Here is a 16,265-nt window from a genome sequence, read left to right on the forward strand (position 1 = left end):
TTATATTCGTGCCACCCATTAAGATTAACTTTAGAAACGATCTCTTTAATGGATGGAATATGGGATGAAGTCCAATACTTAACTATGAGAAATCTAGTGACAATTAATACATGAATAATTATAGACTTATGGAAAGAAGAATATTGGTCTATATCTACATTAAGCAGAGCTAGAGCTGGATTCAGTATGACAGGGAAGCCGCAAATGCTAGACATTAATCTACCTATACGTTTCCACATCACACTTATTTTGGGACATTGCCACCATACGTGATAGAAGGTACCTCTCTCCTTGCACCTCCAACACTTCTCCGAAGAAGAAGTAAATTTGGCTAGTCTGTCAGGGACTAAATACCATCTATATAGCAGTTTTTTGGATGTCTCCAAGTGGGCCACGCACCTAGAAAGTTTGGGTACAACTGAGTGGGCTCTACTCCATTGGTCATCCGAGAATGACACATTTAAATCTTGTTCCCATCTAGTTTTGTTCATATCTTCTATTACACCATGTTTATTGACTAAGAAGTTATAACACCAAGATATGCCTCCTCTATGGTAACCCCCTTGAGAAAACCAGTTATGTAATTCTGAGTTAACAGTGGAGAGAGGTACCTGTACAGTCTCCATGGCGTGTCTGACTTGGAGAAATTTATAGAAATCTTTGTGAGAGATATCGAATGAATGGTGCAAATCATCAAAGGATACACATTTCTCTCCATCCCATACATCTCCTATTTTGTGTATTCCCTTATGTATCCATGCTTCTAACGTGAGGTGGGGTATAAGGGCTTCTAATACTCCTATTGGGGCTTCCAGGTGTGCGGTATGATAAAGACGACAGAAATGTGCCGATTACTTTGCCCTACCGATACATTCAATCTCTGCAGGCACTACTTATGAAATACATTTGGAAAGGAAGGAAGTCCAGAATTAAGACATCTTACCTGTACCCATCCCTTAAAAATGGAGGAATCAGCTGTCCATCTATTGCGTCTTACTATAAAGCGGTTATTATGGACCAATTGAAGTCTCTGTGGCTTCTAGACACATCAAAGTTGTGGGTGGAGTTTGAACATTTTGTATTGAATCGTACCCCTATAGCCCACACATTAATTGCTACACATTTATTTCATTCTAAACCCTTCTCTGAGCATCCCATGATTGGTGCCATTCATTCTGTTTGGTCTGCCTATGTCATACCACGTCGTCTCTATATATATATATATATACACACACACACACATATACAGAGCAACGATGATAGGGAAATCTACAAGATTAGGCAGAAAGAGGCCAAGCAAGTTATAAGAACTTCTAAAGCGCAGGCAGAAGAAAAACTAGCTCAGTCTGTGAAAAAAGGGGATAAGACATTATTCAGATATATAAATGAAAAAAGGAAATTAAAACAAGGAATAACTAAATGAATCCCTTTACTCAACAGCTTGTTTTGACCTTAACCCCTTAAGGACCAAGCCCATTTTCACCTTAACCCATTCATGACCCAGGGTTTTTTCGTTTTTGCACTTTCGTTTTTTCCTCCTTACCTTAAAAAAAAAACATAACTCTTTCAATTTTGCACCTAAAAATCCATATGATGGCTTATTTTTTGCGCCACCAATTCTACTTTGTAATGACATCAGTCATTTTACCCAAAAATGTACAGCAAAACGGAAAAAAATAATCATTGTGAGACAAAATTGAAGAAAAAACACCATTTTGTAACTTTTGGGGGCTTCCGTTTCGACGCAGTACATTTTTCGGTAAAATATACACCTCTTTATTCTGTAGGTCCATACGATTAAAATGATACCCTACTTATATAGGTTTCATTTTGTCGAACTTCTGGAAAAAATCATAACTACACATTTAAAATTCTCATCTTCTAACCCCTATAACTTTTTTATTTAACTGCGTATGGGGCGGTATGAGGGCTCATTTTTTGCGCCTTGATCGGAAATTTTTAGCGGTACCATTTTTGCAATCATCAGACTTTTTGATCGCTTTTTATTTATTTTTTCATGATATAAAAAGTGACCAAAAATACGCTATTTTGGACTCTGGAATTTTTTGGTGCGTACGCCATTGACCATGCGGTTTAATTAACTATATATTTTTATAAATCGGACATTTCCGCACGCGGCGATACCACATATGTTTATTTTTATTTACACTGTTTTTTTTGTTTTTTAATGGGAAAAGGGGGGGGGGACTTTTATTAGGGAAGGGGTTAAATGATCTTTATTCACTTTTTTTTCCACTTTTTTTTTGCAGTGTTATAGCTCCCATAGGGACCTATAACACTGCACACACTGATCTCTTACATTGATCACTGGTTTCTCATAGGAAACCAGTGATCGATGATTCTGCCGCTTGACTGCTCATGCCTGGATCTCAGGCACTGAGAAGTCATTCAGCAATCGGACAGCGAGGAGGCAGGTAGGGGCCCTCCTGCTGTCCTGTAAGCTGTTAGAGATGCCGCGATTTTGCCTGTATGTTAGGTACCCCCATAATCACCCCATTTTATAAAACTGCACCCCTTAAAGTAGTCAGATTGACATTAAAGAAGTTCATTAACCTTTTAGGCGTTTCACAGAAATGAAAGCAAAGTGGAGGCTGAATTAAAAATTTTCCTTTTTTCATTTTAATCCATTTTTTTCTGTAACGCAGTAGGTGTTGACAAAGAAATAAAACTCAAGATTTATTCCCTGAATTCTGACGTATGTAGAAATATCCCATGTGTGGCCTTTGTGCGCTACGGGTCTCTCACACAGTCTTCAGACATGAAGGTGCGCTGTGCGGATTTTGGAGCCTCCTTTCAGTTTAGGATATTTTGTTGGCATCAGTTAAAGTCGCAGAGGGTGCAAAAATATTTTTGGGAGGCAAGTTGACGCTTTCATTGGTACCATTCTGGGGTACATGTAACAGATTTTAATTTTTTAGGAGGTGGTATACATAAAAAATATCTATTCTGCGGATGTTTTTTTATAAAAAAAAATGTTTAGGTCGTTCGTCATGCACTATAAATGACATGTTAACTTTACTCTGCAGGTTGATACGGCGATACAAAATGTATATACTTTTTTTTAAAATATTTTAGTTCATTTATAGCTTAAAAACTATTTTTGTAAATAAAAAAAAATCACGTTCGTAAGTCGCTGTATTCTGTGAGCCATAACTGACGCAATTGTGTGAGGACTCTTTTTGCAGGACATGTTGTCGTTTTTGGGGGGAGGGGGGGGACTATTTGTGGGTGTGTTTTTGGGTGTGTATTATATATAAATTTATTTTATTTTTTTTCACTTTTTCTTACATTTTTTCACTTTTTTTTCACTTATTGTTCAAATTTTAGTTTATGTTAATTTATTTATTTATTTTTTTACTATTTTTTTTGCTAAGTTTCCACTTGGTTTTTTTTCTGCCAGTTTTTGGAATACTGCCACTGCAGTTTTTGAGTCAGAAGTTGATCCATAAGGGAGGAGAAGTCCTTCCTTTGTATGTCCTATTCCTTTTGAATACACTTCTGGCTTTGGCTCGAAAACTGCAGTGGCAGTTTTCCAAAAATTGCCAGGAAAAAAAAAAGTGGAAACTTAGCCTTATACACATAATTCAATGGAGTACACATCTGTACTCCATTGAATTATGCCTATATCTGTCAGTACTGACAGGCATAGGATAGATCAGTCCCTAACTTAGGTAGGGACTGATCACTCATGTTGCCATGACAACGGAGGCCACTGTCAGTCCTCCGGTTGCCATGGCAACCAACGGCGCTCTGCTTTCATTTTGCAGAGAGTACTCTATCAATAGCTGAAGAAGACAGACCAAGATAGGTTTATGGAGGACCATGTGATTTACAGGAGACGGCATAATGCATCTGTAGAAAAGCAGATCATATAACCTCCATGCAGTCATAGCAATGTAAGTACTAGGGATCGACCAATTATCAGTTTGGCTGATATCGGCCGATATTCACGATTTTGGGTATTATCGGTATCGGCAATTACCTTGCCGATAATCCAATAATGCCCCGCCCCCGCACGCCACCCCCCCACCACCCCGTCCAGAGACCGCCGCTGCCCCATTGCCTCCCCCATCCCCGGTTTTATAATTACCTGTTCCCGGAGCCCAAGGTCCGCGCTACTTCCGGCTCCTGCGGCGTCCTGTGTTATTGCTCTGCGCAATGACGTTTGACGTCCTTGACACGATGTCTCCGTCAGTGCGCACAGTGACAGCTCGGGACGCGGCTGGAGCCAGAAGTAGCGCGGACCCCGGAAACAGGTAATTATAAAACCGGGGATGGGGGAGGCAATGGGGCAGCGGCGGTGGTTGGACTAAGGACCGGCAGGGGGAGAGAAGCGGGCGGCGGCAGTCTCTGGCCAGAGGATAGGCAGGGGGGAACAGCGGGGGTGGTTGGACTCAGGCGGACCCCAGGACCGGCAGGGGGAGAGAAGCGGGCAGCGGTCTCTAGCCCCGCAAAAGCCGCTGCAGTTCATGGATTTCTGCCGCTGCAGTTCTACAGGAGCTTCATCGGGGCGGGCGGGGGGGGGGGGAGGGGGGAGAAAAATAGCCGATAACTTATACTGGAATATCGGTATAAGTTATCGACTATCAGCCTGAAAGTCCAAAGATTATCGGTATCGGCCCTAAAAAAAATCGATATCGGTCAATCCCTAGTAAGAACAGCAGATAGATAATATTCAGCCAGGCTACGGACACCGTCCTAAGAATGAGCTCTGTGTTTCACATAGTCTTCTTAACACTTCACTAGATCTAGAGGGAGGTTCAGACAAGGAGAAGCACATTAAGGGACGACTATATACACACACAAGAATGCAAAGAGGATTGCTTAATCCACCAACAAGCACAAGCAGCTCCCACAGCTTCCTTGTTCTACATCCAGACATAGGTGGCACCTTAATAACACACCCGCCTCTGCCCAGGCCATTTCCAGATGCTTGGCAGAAGGAAACATGGTGTCACAGCATCTACATACGGTACCTCTTTTTAAAAATCTTAAAGGGGTCCTCCGGTGTGAAAACGTTTTTTTTATTTTTAAATCAACTGGTGCCAGAAAGTTAAACAGAATTGTAAATTACTTCTAAAAAAAAAAAAAAAAATTGTTACCCTTCGAGTACTTTTTAGCAGCTGTATACTATAGAGGAAATTCTTTTCTTTTTGAATTTCTTTTTTGTCTTGTCCACAGTGCTCTCTGCTGACCCCTCTGTCTGTGTCAGGAACTTTCCAGAGCAGCATAGGTTTGCTGGGGATTTTCTCCTGCTCTGGACAGTTCCTGATACAGGCATCAGGTGTCAGCAGAGAGCAAGACAAAAAAAGAAATAAAAAAAAAAAGAAAATAATTTCCTCTGTAGCATACAGCTTCTAAAAAGTACTGGAAGGGTAAAGATTTTTTTTTTTAATAGAAGTCATTTACAAATCTGTTTAACTTTCTGGCACGAGTTGATAAAAAAAAAAAAAATGTAAAAAGGTTTTCCACTGGAGTACCCCTTAAAGCCTTCCAGTACTTAACAGCTGCTGTATACGACAGAATGTTGTGTAGTTCTTTTCTGTCTGACCACAGTGCTTTCTGCTGCCACCTCTGTCCATGTCAGGATTTGTCCAGATTAGAAGCAAATCCCCATAGCAAACCTCTTCTGCTTTGTACAGTTCCTGACACGGACAGAGGTGTCAGCAGGGAGCACTGTGGTCAGACGGGAAAGAACTACACAACTTCCTTTGGCACATACAGCAGCTGATAAGTACTGGAAGGATTAATATTTTAATATAGAAGTAATCTGCAAATCTATTAACTCCTTATCGACGCAGGATGTATATTTACGTCCTGCGCCGGCTCCCGCGATATAACGCGGGGTCACGCGGTGACCCCGCGTCTTATCGGGTCAGTCCCGGTGGACATCAGCGGCCTATTGCGGTGATGCCCTGTATTAACCCTTCAGACATGGCAATCAAAGTTGTCTGCAATGTCTGAAATGAAACTGAAAGTATCCCGGCAGCTCAGTCGGGCTGTTCGAGACCGCAGCAATGAAATCGCGGCATCCCGAACAGCTTACATGACACCGAGAGGATCCCTACCTGCCTCCTCGGTGTTCGATCGGCGAATGACTGCTCCGTGCCTGAGACCCAGGCAGGAGCAGTCAAGCACCGATAACACTGATCAATGGCATGTTAATACATGCCAGTGATCAGTGTAAAAGATCAGTGTGTGCAGTGTTATAGCTCCCTATGGAAGCTATAACACTGCAAAAAAAAAAAAGGTGAAAAAAAAAAGTGTTAATAAATGTGATTTAACCCCTTCCGTAATAAAAGTTTGAACCACCCCACTTTTCCCATAAAAAAACAGAGTATATTAAAATAAACATATGTTGTATCGCCGCTTGCGTAAGTGTCCAAACTATAAAAATATATTGTTAATTAAACCGCACGGTCAATCGCGTACACGTAAAAAAATTCCAAAGTACAAAATAGCGTATTTTTGGTCACTTTCTATACCATTAAAAAATGTTTAAAAAGCAATCAAAAAGTCAGATCAAAACAATAAATGGTACAGATAAAAACTTCAGATCACGGTAGGGATCGACCGATATCGTTTTTTTTAGGGCCGATACCGATAATCGGTGCAGGTTAGGGCCGATAGCCGATAACTTATACCGATATTCCGGTATAAGTTATCGGCTATTTAACCCCCTGCGACACCGCTGCAGATCATTGATTTAAAGCGGGCGCTTTAAATCAATGATCTGCAGTGGCTTTTACGGGGCCATAGGCCGCCGCCACCTGCTTCTCTCCCCTATCTGTCAGGGTGGTCCGGGCCATCCATCCATCGTTCATGTAGTGTCCGGGGGCGTTCCGGGTGGAGGGTGGTCCGGGCTGTCCTTCTCCGGCGGTCATCTTCTCCACTCCGGGCAGGCTCCGGCCTAGTACGCTGCATAGACGCCGCTGCGCAGTGACGCCCGTGCGCAGCGACGCACCTGGCGTCACGGCGTAGCAGCGTCTATGCAGCATACTAGGCCGGAGCCTGCCCGGAGTGGAGAAGAAGACCGTGGGAGAAGAAGGACAGCCCGGACCGGCTCACTCTTCACCCGGAACGCCCCCGGACACTACAGAAAGGATGGATGGCCCGGACCACCCCAATTACGGGTAAGTTTAATTTTTTTATTGACTTGGAGGGTGGGGGAGGGGCCCGACCGGTATAGCGGTATGGGCAAAAATCCATACCGGTATACCGCCCAGCATCACGGTGGGGGGTGCGACGCGGTGCGGTGGGTTGGGGGTGCGGTGTGGCGGGTCGAGGGGGTGCCGGTCGCGGTGCAGGGCATTATCGGCAAGATAATTGCCGATACCGATAATGCCCAAAATTGTGATTATCGGCCATACCGATAATCGGTCGATCCCTAGATCACGGCGCAAAAAAATGAGCCCTCATACCACCCCGTACGCGGAAAATAAAAGTTATAGGGGTCAGAAGATGACAATTTTACACGTATAAATTTTCCTGCATGTAGTTATGATTTTTTTCAGAAGTATGACAAAATCAAACCTATATAAGTAGGATATCATTTTAAAAGTATGACCTACAGAATAAAGTGTCATTTTTACCGGAAAATGCACTGCGTAGAAACGGAAGCCCCCAAAAGTTACAAAAAGGCATTTTTTTTTACATTTTGTCGCACAATAATTTTTTTCCCCCCGTTTTATTGTGGATTTTTGGGTTAAATTACTGTCACTGCAAAGTAGAAATGTCACTGCAAAGAAGAATTGGTGGCGCAAAAAAATAAGCCATCATATGGATTTTTAGGTGGGAAATTGGAAGGGTTATGATTTTTAAAAGGTTAGGAGGAAAAAAAACGAAAGTGCAAAAACTGAAAAACGCTGAGTCCTTAAGGGGTTAAACTCCCCTTTAATGTAAGATTAGTATTGTGTGGACACACCAGTGTCTGATGTGAGGGCCAGTCTGTGTTTGTTAGGAGTCTAGGCTCGATCATCATGCAGGCAGGGCCACACAAATGACTGCCATGTTCTGTGCAGCCCTTTACTACAATCACTGGAGAGGCGTGCAGCCAATAAGCTTTAGTGATCTGCGGAAGTGTCTGCTTGTTTGTAGGCTGGTTGGCTGATGGCTGGGCCTATTCCACAGGTGACAGCAGCCTCACTCATCCAAGGGGGACATGTAACCAATCTGTCCTATAGAGGCACCCTATAACATTTCACCATGGAACATCCAGGGATACTCATATTTCCATATCCATAAGGATAAACTCACAGGATTACCATCATTCCCTTTATCACATGCCAATTAGGACATGAAGGAGTTAACAGGCTTAGACAATAACCTCATAAACCCGTTGGAGACTGTTAAAGCCAAGCAAGGAAAATAGAAAACACTGACATCAGAGTGCCAGTTAGCTTGGCCGGTGCAAGTTAGCACCTAATTAGCATATACCGAAAATAGAAGATTATGGCCGAACGGGGCGGATCTGGGCACGGTAAGCATCAAACTGATCAGCGTCCCCCGTACTACCAGCCAGTACGCTGGTCAGTGCGGGGGAGCAACCTGACAGTTTTCCTTTAACAGCCAAAGTTCTTTATCTACCCTTTATTACCAGTAGTGAGGGGGGGGGGGGGGGTTGGGGGTGTACCGCATCGGGTGACACCCTGACTGGCCTGCCTGCCACTAAATAGCTGCACTCCAACTATCCCACAACAACCCATTCACCCTCCTCAGAAATAAAAAAATATTAAAAACATACTATGCTGCACCATGAATGTCCGTACTCTGGAGGCTTTTTTGTTAAATTTTGATCACACATTTTGTGACATTGGTGGGCGGAGTCTTGCGTCGCTGCGCTGAGGGCGGAGTTTATGTCAGGAAGGAAGATAGCGCAGCACCAACAGGCACATAAACAATAGTCAACCCACAAAAAAAAAAAAAAAAAAAATTATATATATATATATATATATATATATATATATATATATATATATATATATATATATAGCTAGCTCAATACATTACCCACCCCAAAATGTGCACGAGGCTGTATTACTATGGATGTTTTTTTTTTTAAAGTAAAACATTTTAGTGCCACATAGGGGTTATTTACGTAGTCTGCAAAAATTCTTATTTTATTTTAACACAACATAAATTTTAAAATTTAGTGGGTACGCCAGCATGTACCTGTCCTAAAATTAACAAGGTGTGCAGTGTATACAGGGGTGTGGAAATAAAAAAAAATACTTGCCCAAGGGACTAAAGCGGAACACAATCTACTTGTCCCTCAAGAAAATCCACTTGTCCTGGTAGATAAAATAATTTCAACCAAAATAGTACCCCTTTAAATTTGGTGGAAAATGATGGATACTGTGAGAAAAACCCAACCAAACCTGCAGGTGTAAACGCAGCCTAATAAGGAGTCATATACTGAAAACTTAGCACCTTAAATATAAGACGTGATAAAATCCTATAATATGAATCCTACAGTAAAGAGAGGGGCACAATGGTGAGGGCCCAAGCTGCAGGCATCTCACGCACATATGCTCTCCTGGTGCTACAAGACTAAACAATGCCCAGATCTCCCCTGAGACACCACATAATGACAAGGATCTGGATCCTGGAGGAGCAGCATGACCTCTAGGGAGTGCCACAATGAGGCAACTGAATGATTAACGCAGCTCTCCCCTGGCAGCACAGCTATTACCTCATGCTGGCAGCACAGCCACCACTAAATTGTTTTCCCATCATGTATATGTTATTCCATTAATGGAAAGTCTATAGCTCTGGACACCATAATACTATAGCAGATAGGAAGGCTAGGGGGCATGTACTTCCATGATGGGGCGGGGACAGATACTGCTAAATCCTCCACGTGGGCAGTCATGAACATTTTTAAAGGGGTACTCCGATGGAAGCTTTTTTTTTTTTTTTTTAAATCAACTGATGCCAGAAAGTTAAACAGATTTATAAATTACTTATATATATATATATATATATATATATATATATATATTAATCTTAATCCTTCCAGTACTTATTAGCAGCTGTATACTACAGAGGAATTTCTTTTCTGACACCTCTGTCCGTTTCAGGAACTGTCCAGAGCAGGAGAAAATCCCCATAACAAACCTATGCTGCTCTGGACAGTTCCCAAAATGGACAGAGGTGTCAGCAGAGAGCACTGTGGTCAGACAGAAAAGAAATCCCAAAAGAAAAGAATTTCATCTGTAGTATACAGCCGCTAATAAGCACTGGAAGGATTAAGATTTTTTAATAGAAGTAATTTACAAATCTGTTTAACTTTCTGGCACCAGTTGATTAAAGGGGTACTCCATTGGAAAACTTTTAAAGGACAACTGCAGCGGAATTACACTTAGGCTGGGCTCACACCACGTTTTTCAAATATGGTAACCGTATACGGTTTTCCGCAAAAAAACGTATACGACCGTATCCGAAACCGTATGCATAGAGAATGCATTGTAAACCGTATTCCAAATGTTGTGTACGGTTGCATCCGTTTTGCCTCGGATACGGTTTTGCCGATTTTTCAACCGTAGGCAAAAACGCTGTCGACCACGTTTTTGCCTCCGGTTGGAAAATCGTATGCGAACCGTATGCGGTTATTTTAACATTGTTGTCTATGAGAACCGTACACAGAATTTCAGAACACGGTTGCACACGGTTTTTCCAATCCGTTTTTGGAGTTGACACATGCGCAGATTGGAATTTCAATACAACAATAGTAACTTTATTAAATTGCTGGAAAACTGATTCCAACAAAATAGCAAAACCGCGCGCAAAAACTGATGCAAACGGATAGAACCGTACGGGGAAAAACCGTATACGTTTTAATTTGGAGTCATACGGTTGTATAAGGTTGCATACGGTTTTTGCCATACGTTTTTTAGCGGAAAACCGTTTACGGTAACCGTATTTGAAAACGTGGTGTGAACCCAGCCTTATCCCCTATCCACAGGATAGGGGATAAGTGTTTGATCGCGGGGGGTCCGACCGCTGGGACCCCCCCTCGATCTCCCTAACGGGGCGCCGGCATTAGGGCCCATGGTGACGTAGCGTCGACCTAGAGGTCGGCGGTGACGCCCCGTCTCCTCCCCGTCCCCATACAATTCTATGGGGGATGCGGGGAGGCACGAATGCTGCCTCTCCACCTCTCCCATAGAGATGTATGGAGGAGGCGTGCCGGCCGCAACGTCATGCTGCGGCTGGCACGCCCCTGCACGGGAGAGCCGCGGCCCCGTACAGCGCTCGGACCCCCCGCGATCAAACACTTATCCCCTATCTTGAGGATAGGGGATAAGTGTTTGTACCGCTGCAGATGTCCTTTAAAGGGGTTGTGCGCTGCCCTGGCTGTTCATTACTCCGAACGCTGTGTGCGGGCTTCCATGTTCGCAGCCGCCCGCCCCCTCTACCAAAATCTATGGGTAGGGGGCGTGACAGCGGTAGCGCCCCCTTCCCATAGACTTTCTTTGAGGGGCGGGCGTGACATCACGAGGGGACCATGTGACGTCACGCTGCGAACACGGAAGCCCGCACAGAGCGTTCGGTGTAATGAACTTCCGTACACTGCGTGCAGAGCTCCGAAAGCCAGGGCAGCGCACAACCCCTTTAACACATTGATAGCTTATCACGTAGACCAGAGTTTCCCAACCAGTGTGCCTCCAGCTGTTGCAAAACTAGAACTTCCAGCATGCCCGGACAGCTGTTTGCTGTCTGGGCATGCTGAGAGTTCTAGTTTTGCAACAGCTGGAGGCACACTGGTTGGGAAACACTGATAAAGATAGAACAGAATCCAGCGGAAAAAAATCAGCTAAAAAATTCAGTTGAAGCAAAGTCCCAAATTTTCAATGGGATTCTGCTGCCCCATGCACACTAAGGAAATTCTGTGAGTAATTGGCATTAATTCTGCGCAAAATTTGACGCCAAAGTTAACCCCTGAAATTCAAAGTCCTACTGACTAATAGGCTTTTCTAGTCAGATTCCACCAAAAGAATCAACATGTTCATCGTTTCGGAGGAATCCCATTCCTTGTCAGAAGTTCCACCACAGAACTTTGTGTGAACTAAGCAGCAGAATGAGGAGGCTGATACAAGTGGAACCTGCTTGGAATTTATAAGACAAATGTCTGTAGTGTGCACGATCCCTACATCTACAGCACAGAGGGGCACAGAGGAAATATAACCTAAACCTTCAAACACATAATTACACATTGGAACTCTGAGGAATCACAAGTACCAGCAGATCCCAGTAATGAATAAACACACATTGGAACAGGGTAGAGAGGAAGGATGGGTTCTACAAGATCACCTATCCCGGGGCTGACATTCTACAGGGCCCACCTCTCCCAAATCTGACCATCTACAGGGCCCGCCTATCCAGAGCCTGACCTTCTACAGGGCCCGCCTATCCCCAGCCTGACCATCTACAGGGCCCGCCTATCCAGAGCCTGACCTTCTACAGGGCCCGCCTATCCCCAGCCTGACCGTCTGCAGGGCCCGCCTATCCCCAGCCTGACAGTCTACAGGGCCCGCCTATCCCCAGCCTGACAGTCTACAGGGCCCGCCTATCCCCAGCCTGACCGTCTACAGGGCCCGCCTATCCCCAGCCTGACCGTCTACAGGGCCCGCCTATCCCCAGCCTGACCGTCTACAGGGCCCGCCTATCCCCAGCCTGACCGTCTACAGGGCCCGCCTATCCCCAGCCTGACCGTCTACAGGGCCCGCCTATCCCCAGCCTGACCGTCTACAGGGCCCGCCTATCCCCAGCCTGACCGTCTACAGGGCCCGCCTATCCCCAGCCTGACCGTCTACAGGGCCCGCCTATCCCCAGCCTGACCGTCTACAGGGCCCGCCTATCCCCAGCCTGACCGTCTACAGGGCCCGCCTATCCCCAGCCTGACCGTCTACAGGGCCCGCCTATCCCCAGCCTGACCGTCTACAGGGCCCGCCTATCCCCAGCCTGACCGTCTACAGGGCCCGCCTATCCCCAGCCTGACCGTCTACAGGGCCCGCCTATCCCCAGCCTGACCGTCTACAGGGCCCGCCTATCCCCAGCCTGACCGTCTACAGGGCCCGCCTATCCCCAGCCTGACCGTCTACAGGGCCCGCCTATCCCCAGCCTGACCGTCTGCAGGGCCCGCCTATCCCCAGCCTGACCGTCTGCAGGGCCCGCCTATCCCCAGCCTGACCGTCTGCAGGGCCCGCCTATCCCCAGCCTGACAGTCTGCAGGGCCCGCCTATCCCCAGCCTGACAGTCTGCAGGGCCCGCCTATCCCCAGCCTGACAGTCTGCAGGGCCCGCCTATCCCCAGCCTGACAGTCTGCAGGGCCCGCCTATCCCCAGCCTGACAGTCTGCAGGGCCCGCCTATCCCCAGCCTGACAGTCTGCAGGGCCCGCCTATCCCCAGCCTGACAGTCTGCAGGGCCCGCCTATCCCCAGCCTGACAGTCTGCAGGGCCCGCCTATCCCCAGCCTGACCGTCTGCAGGGCCCGCCTATCCCCAGCCTGACCGTCTACAGGGCCCGCCTATCCCCAGCCTGACCGTCTACAGGGCCCGCCTATCCCCAGCCTGACCGTCTACAGGGCCCGCCTATCCCCAGCCTGACCGTCTACAGGGCCCGCCTATCCCCAGCCTGACCGTCTACAGGGCCCGCCTATCCCCAGCCTGACCGTCTACAGGGCCCGCCTATCCCCAGCCTGACCGTCTACAGGGCCCGCCTATCCCCAGCCTGACCGTCTACAGGGCCCGCCTATCCCCAGCCTGACCGTCTACAGGGCCCGCCTATCCCCAGCCTGACCGTCTACAGGGCCCGCCTATCCCCAGCCTGACAGTCTACAGGGCTCGCCTATCCCCAGCCTGACCGTCTACAGGGCTCGCCTATCCCCAGCCTGACAGTCTGCAGGGCTCGCCTATCCCCAGCCTGACAGTCTGCAGGGCCCGCCTATCCCCAGCCTGACAGTCTGCAGGGCCCGCCTATCCCCAGCCTGACCGTCTACAGGGCTCGCCTATCCCCAGCCTGACCGTCTACAGGGCTCGCCTATCCCCAGCCTGACAGTCTACAGGGCTCGCCTATCCCCAGCCTGACAGTCTGCAGGGCCCGCCTATCCCCAGCCTGACAGTCTGCAGGGCCCGCCTATCCCCAGCCTGACAGTCTGCAGGGCCCGCCTATCCCCAGCCTGACCGTCTACAGGGCTCGCCTATCCCCAGCCTGACAGTCTACAGGGCTCGCCTATCCCCAGCCTGACAGTCTGCAGGGCTCGCCTATCCCCAGCCTGACAGTCTGCAGGGCCCGCCTATCCCCAGCCTGACAGTCTGCAGGGCCCGCCTATCCCCAGCCTGACAGTCTGCAGGGCCCGCCTATCCCCAGCCTGACCGTCTGCAGGGCCCGCCTATCCCCAGCCTGACCGTCTACAGGGCCCGCCTATCCCCAGCCTGACCGTCTACAGGGCCCGCCTATCCCCAGCCTGACCGTCTACAGGGCCCGCCTATCCCCAGCCTGACCGTCTACAGGGCCCGCCTATCCCCAGCCTGACCGTCTACAGGGCCCGCCTATCCCCAGCCTGACCGTCTACAGGGCCCGCCTATCCCCAGCCTGACCGTCTACAGGGCCCGCCTATCCCCAGCCTGACCGTCTACAGGGCCCGCCTATCCCCAGCCTGACCGTCTACAGGGCCCGCCTATCCCCAGCCTGACCGTCTACAGGGCCCGCCTATCCCCAGCCTGACCGTCTACAGGGCCCGCCTATCCCCAGCCTGACCGTCTACAGGGCCCGCCTATCCCCAGCCTGACCGTCTACAGGGCCCGCCTATCCCCAGCCTGACAGTCTACAGGGCTCGCCTATCCCCAGCCTGACCGTCTACAGGGCTCGCCTATCCCCAGCCTGACAGTCTACAGGGCTCGCCTATCCCCAGCCTGACAGTCTGCAGGGCCCGCCTATCCCCAGCCTGACCGTCTACAGGGCCCGCCTATCCCCAGCCTGACCGTCTACAGGGCCCGCCTATCCCCAGCCTAACCGTCAGCGGAGAAGAACTTTCTGGTGTTGGGGCGGTGAATGGCACACCCATCAGGGGTGTCAATGCTGAGGCTTGCCATGAGTTCAGTGAAGGGCAGACACTGGTGACAACTCTTGTGAAGGCTGATGACCCTCAGGGATGCCCTCATTCACTCTTCTAGTCTTGCCATCAAACATACTTGTAAAGAATTAGTGACATCACATGACCAGACGTGCCCCCCTGTGCCCTAGGGGAGGATCTGTCATGGTGCAGTACACAGTCTAGATGTCTCCATGACAACACAAGGGGCCAGTTATTACAGATCGCCTGACAATGTCACCCTAGTCCGGAGCCAGTGCTGACAATCTGGAATGGTACACAGTGCTACAGTCACATGACCACTGGTAATGGTATGTGTGTGAATACAGGTATACAGGACAGGAAACTACGGAGTATGCGGGGACAAGGGCGCCATTACCTGTCTCCCGCTCCTCGTCCGTCCCTTACTCTCCTTCCGCCTAGCGGAGCCGCTATCTCCATGGGTCCACAGCAGGCTGTTCCCAGGTCCGGGCCTGACGTCACTCCGGCTCCGCCAGCTTCCTGCTTCCGCCACCGCACACAGCTAGCGAGGACCTGGGACAGGACATGTGACCGACTCTTCAACTAACTTTATCAAAACGCGATCACTTGAGACAAGGCAGTACGGGTCACTGCACGGGCTCAGCGGGCTATGGCCTGTAGAGAACTCTGCTAAAACCAGAGCTTCAAATGAGAATAGCTTTATTTACAATCAGTCATCAAATACAAAAACATAGTAAGCGGCAGCGCAGGCTGTAGCACAAGAGCATAACATACAACAAAGCCAAGGAACCTACACTATACATTACACCAGTGTTTCCCAACCAGAGTGCCCCCAGCTGTTGCAAAACTACAACTCCCAGCGTGGCCAGACAGCATTTGGCTCTCTGGGCATGCTGAGAAATGTAGTTTTTAAACAGATGGAGGCCACTGTTTTAGCTGTTGCAAAGCTACAACTCCCGGGATGTTGGGACAGCCTTTGGCTGTCTTTGCATGGTGGGAGTTGTAGTTTTGCCACAGTTGGATGGATGGGAAACACTACACTATAATGTTTGATTGTGTGGACAGGTGTCTTTTATACAATTGCAGTTAATACTGGTAATGAGTAGAGAGCAGGAGGGCTTCTTAAAGAAAACAAAATAACAGGTATGTGAGAGACAATTCTTACTGG

General features: G+C 47.9%; 1 protein-coding gene across 1 annotated transcript in view; it reads right to left on the reverse strand.

Moving 5' to 3' along the window:
• NIPA2 (NIPA magnesium transporter 2) overlaps positions 1-15,718 on the reverse strand; it is a 31,473-nt gene extending 15,755 nt beyond the window's left edge. Inside the window, exon 1 of the mRNA XM_056555873.1 lies at positions 15,495-15,718. The gene's annotated coding sequence lies outside the window, so the exon portion shown is untranslated. The remainder of the gene's footprint in view (positions 1-15,494) is intronic.
• Positions 15,719-16,265: the final 547 nt, after the last annotated feature.

This window comes from Hyla sarda, chromosome 2 (assembly GCF_029499605.1).
Source record: "Hyla sarda isolate aHylSar1 chromosome 2, aHylSar1.hap1, whole genome shotgun sequence".
Lineage (NCBI taxonomy): Eukaryota > Metazoa > Chordata > Amphibia > Anura > Hylidae > Hyla > Hyla sarda.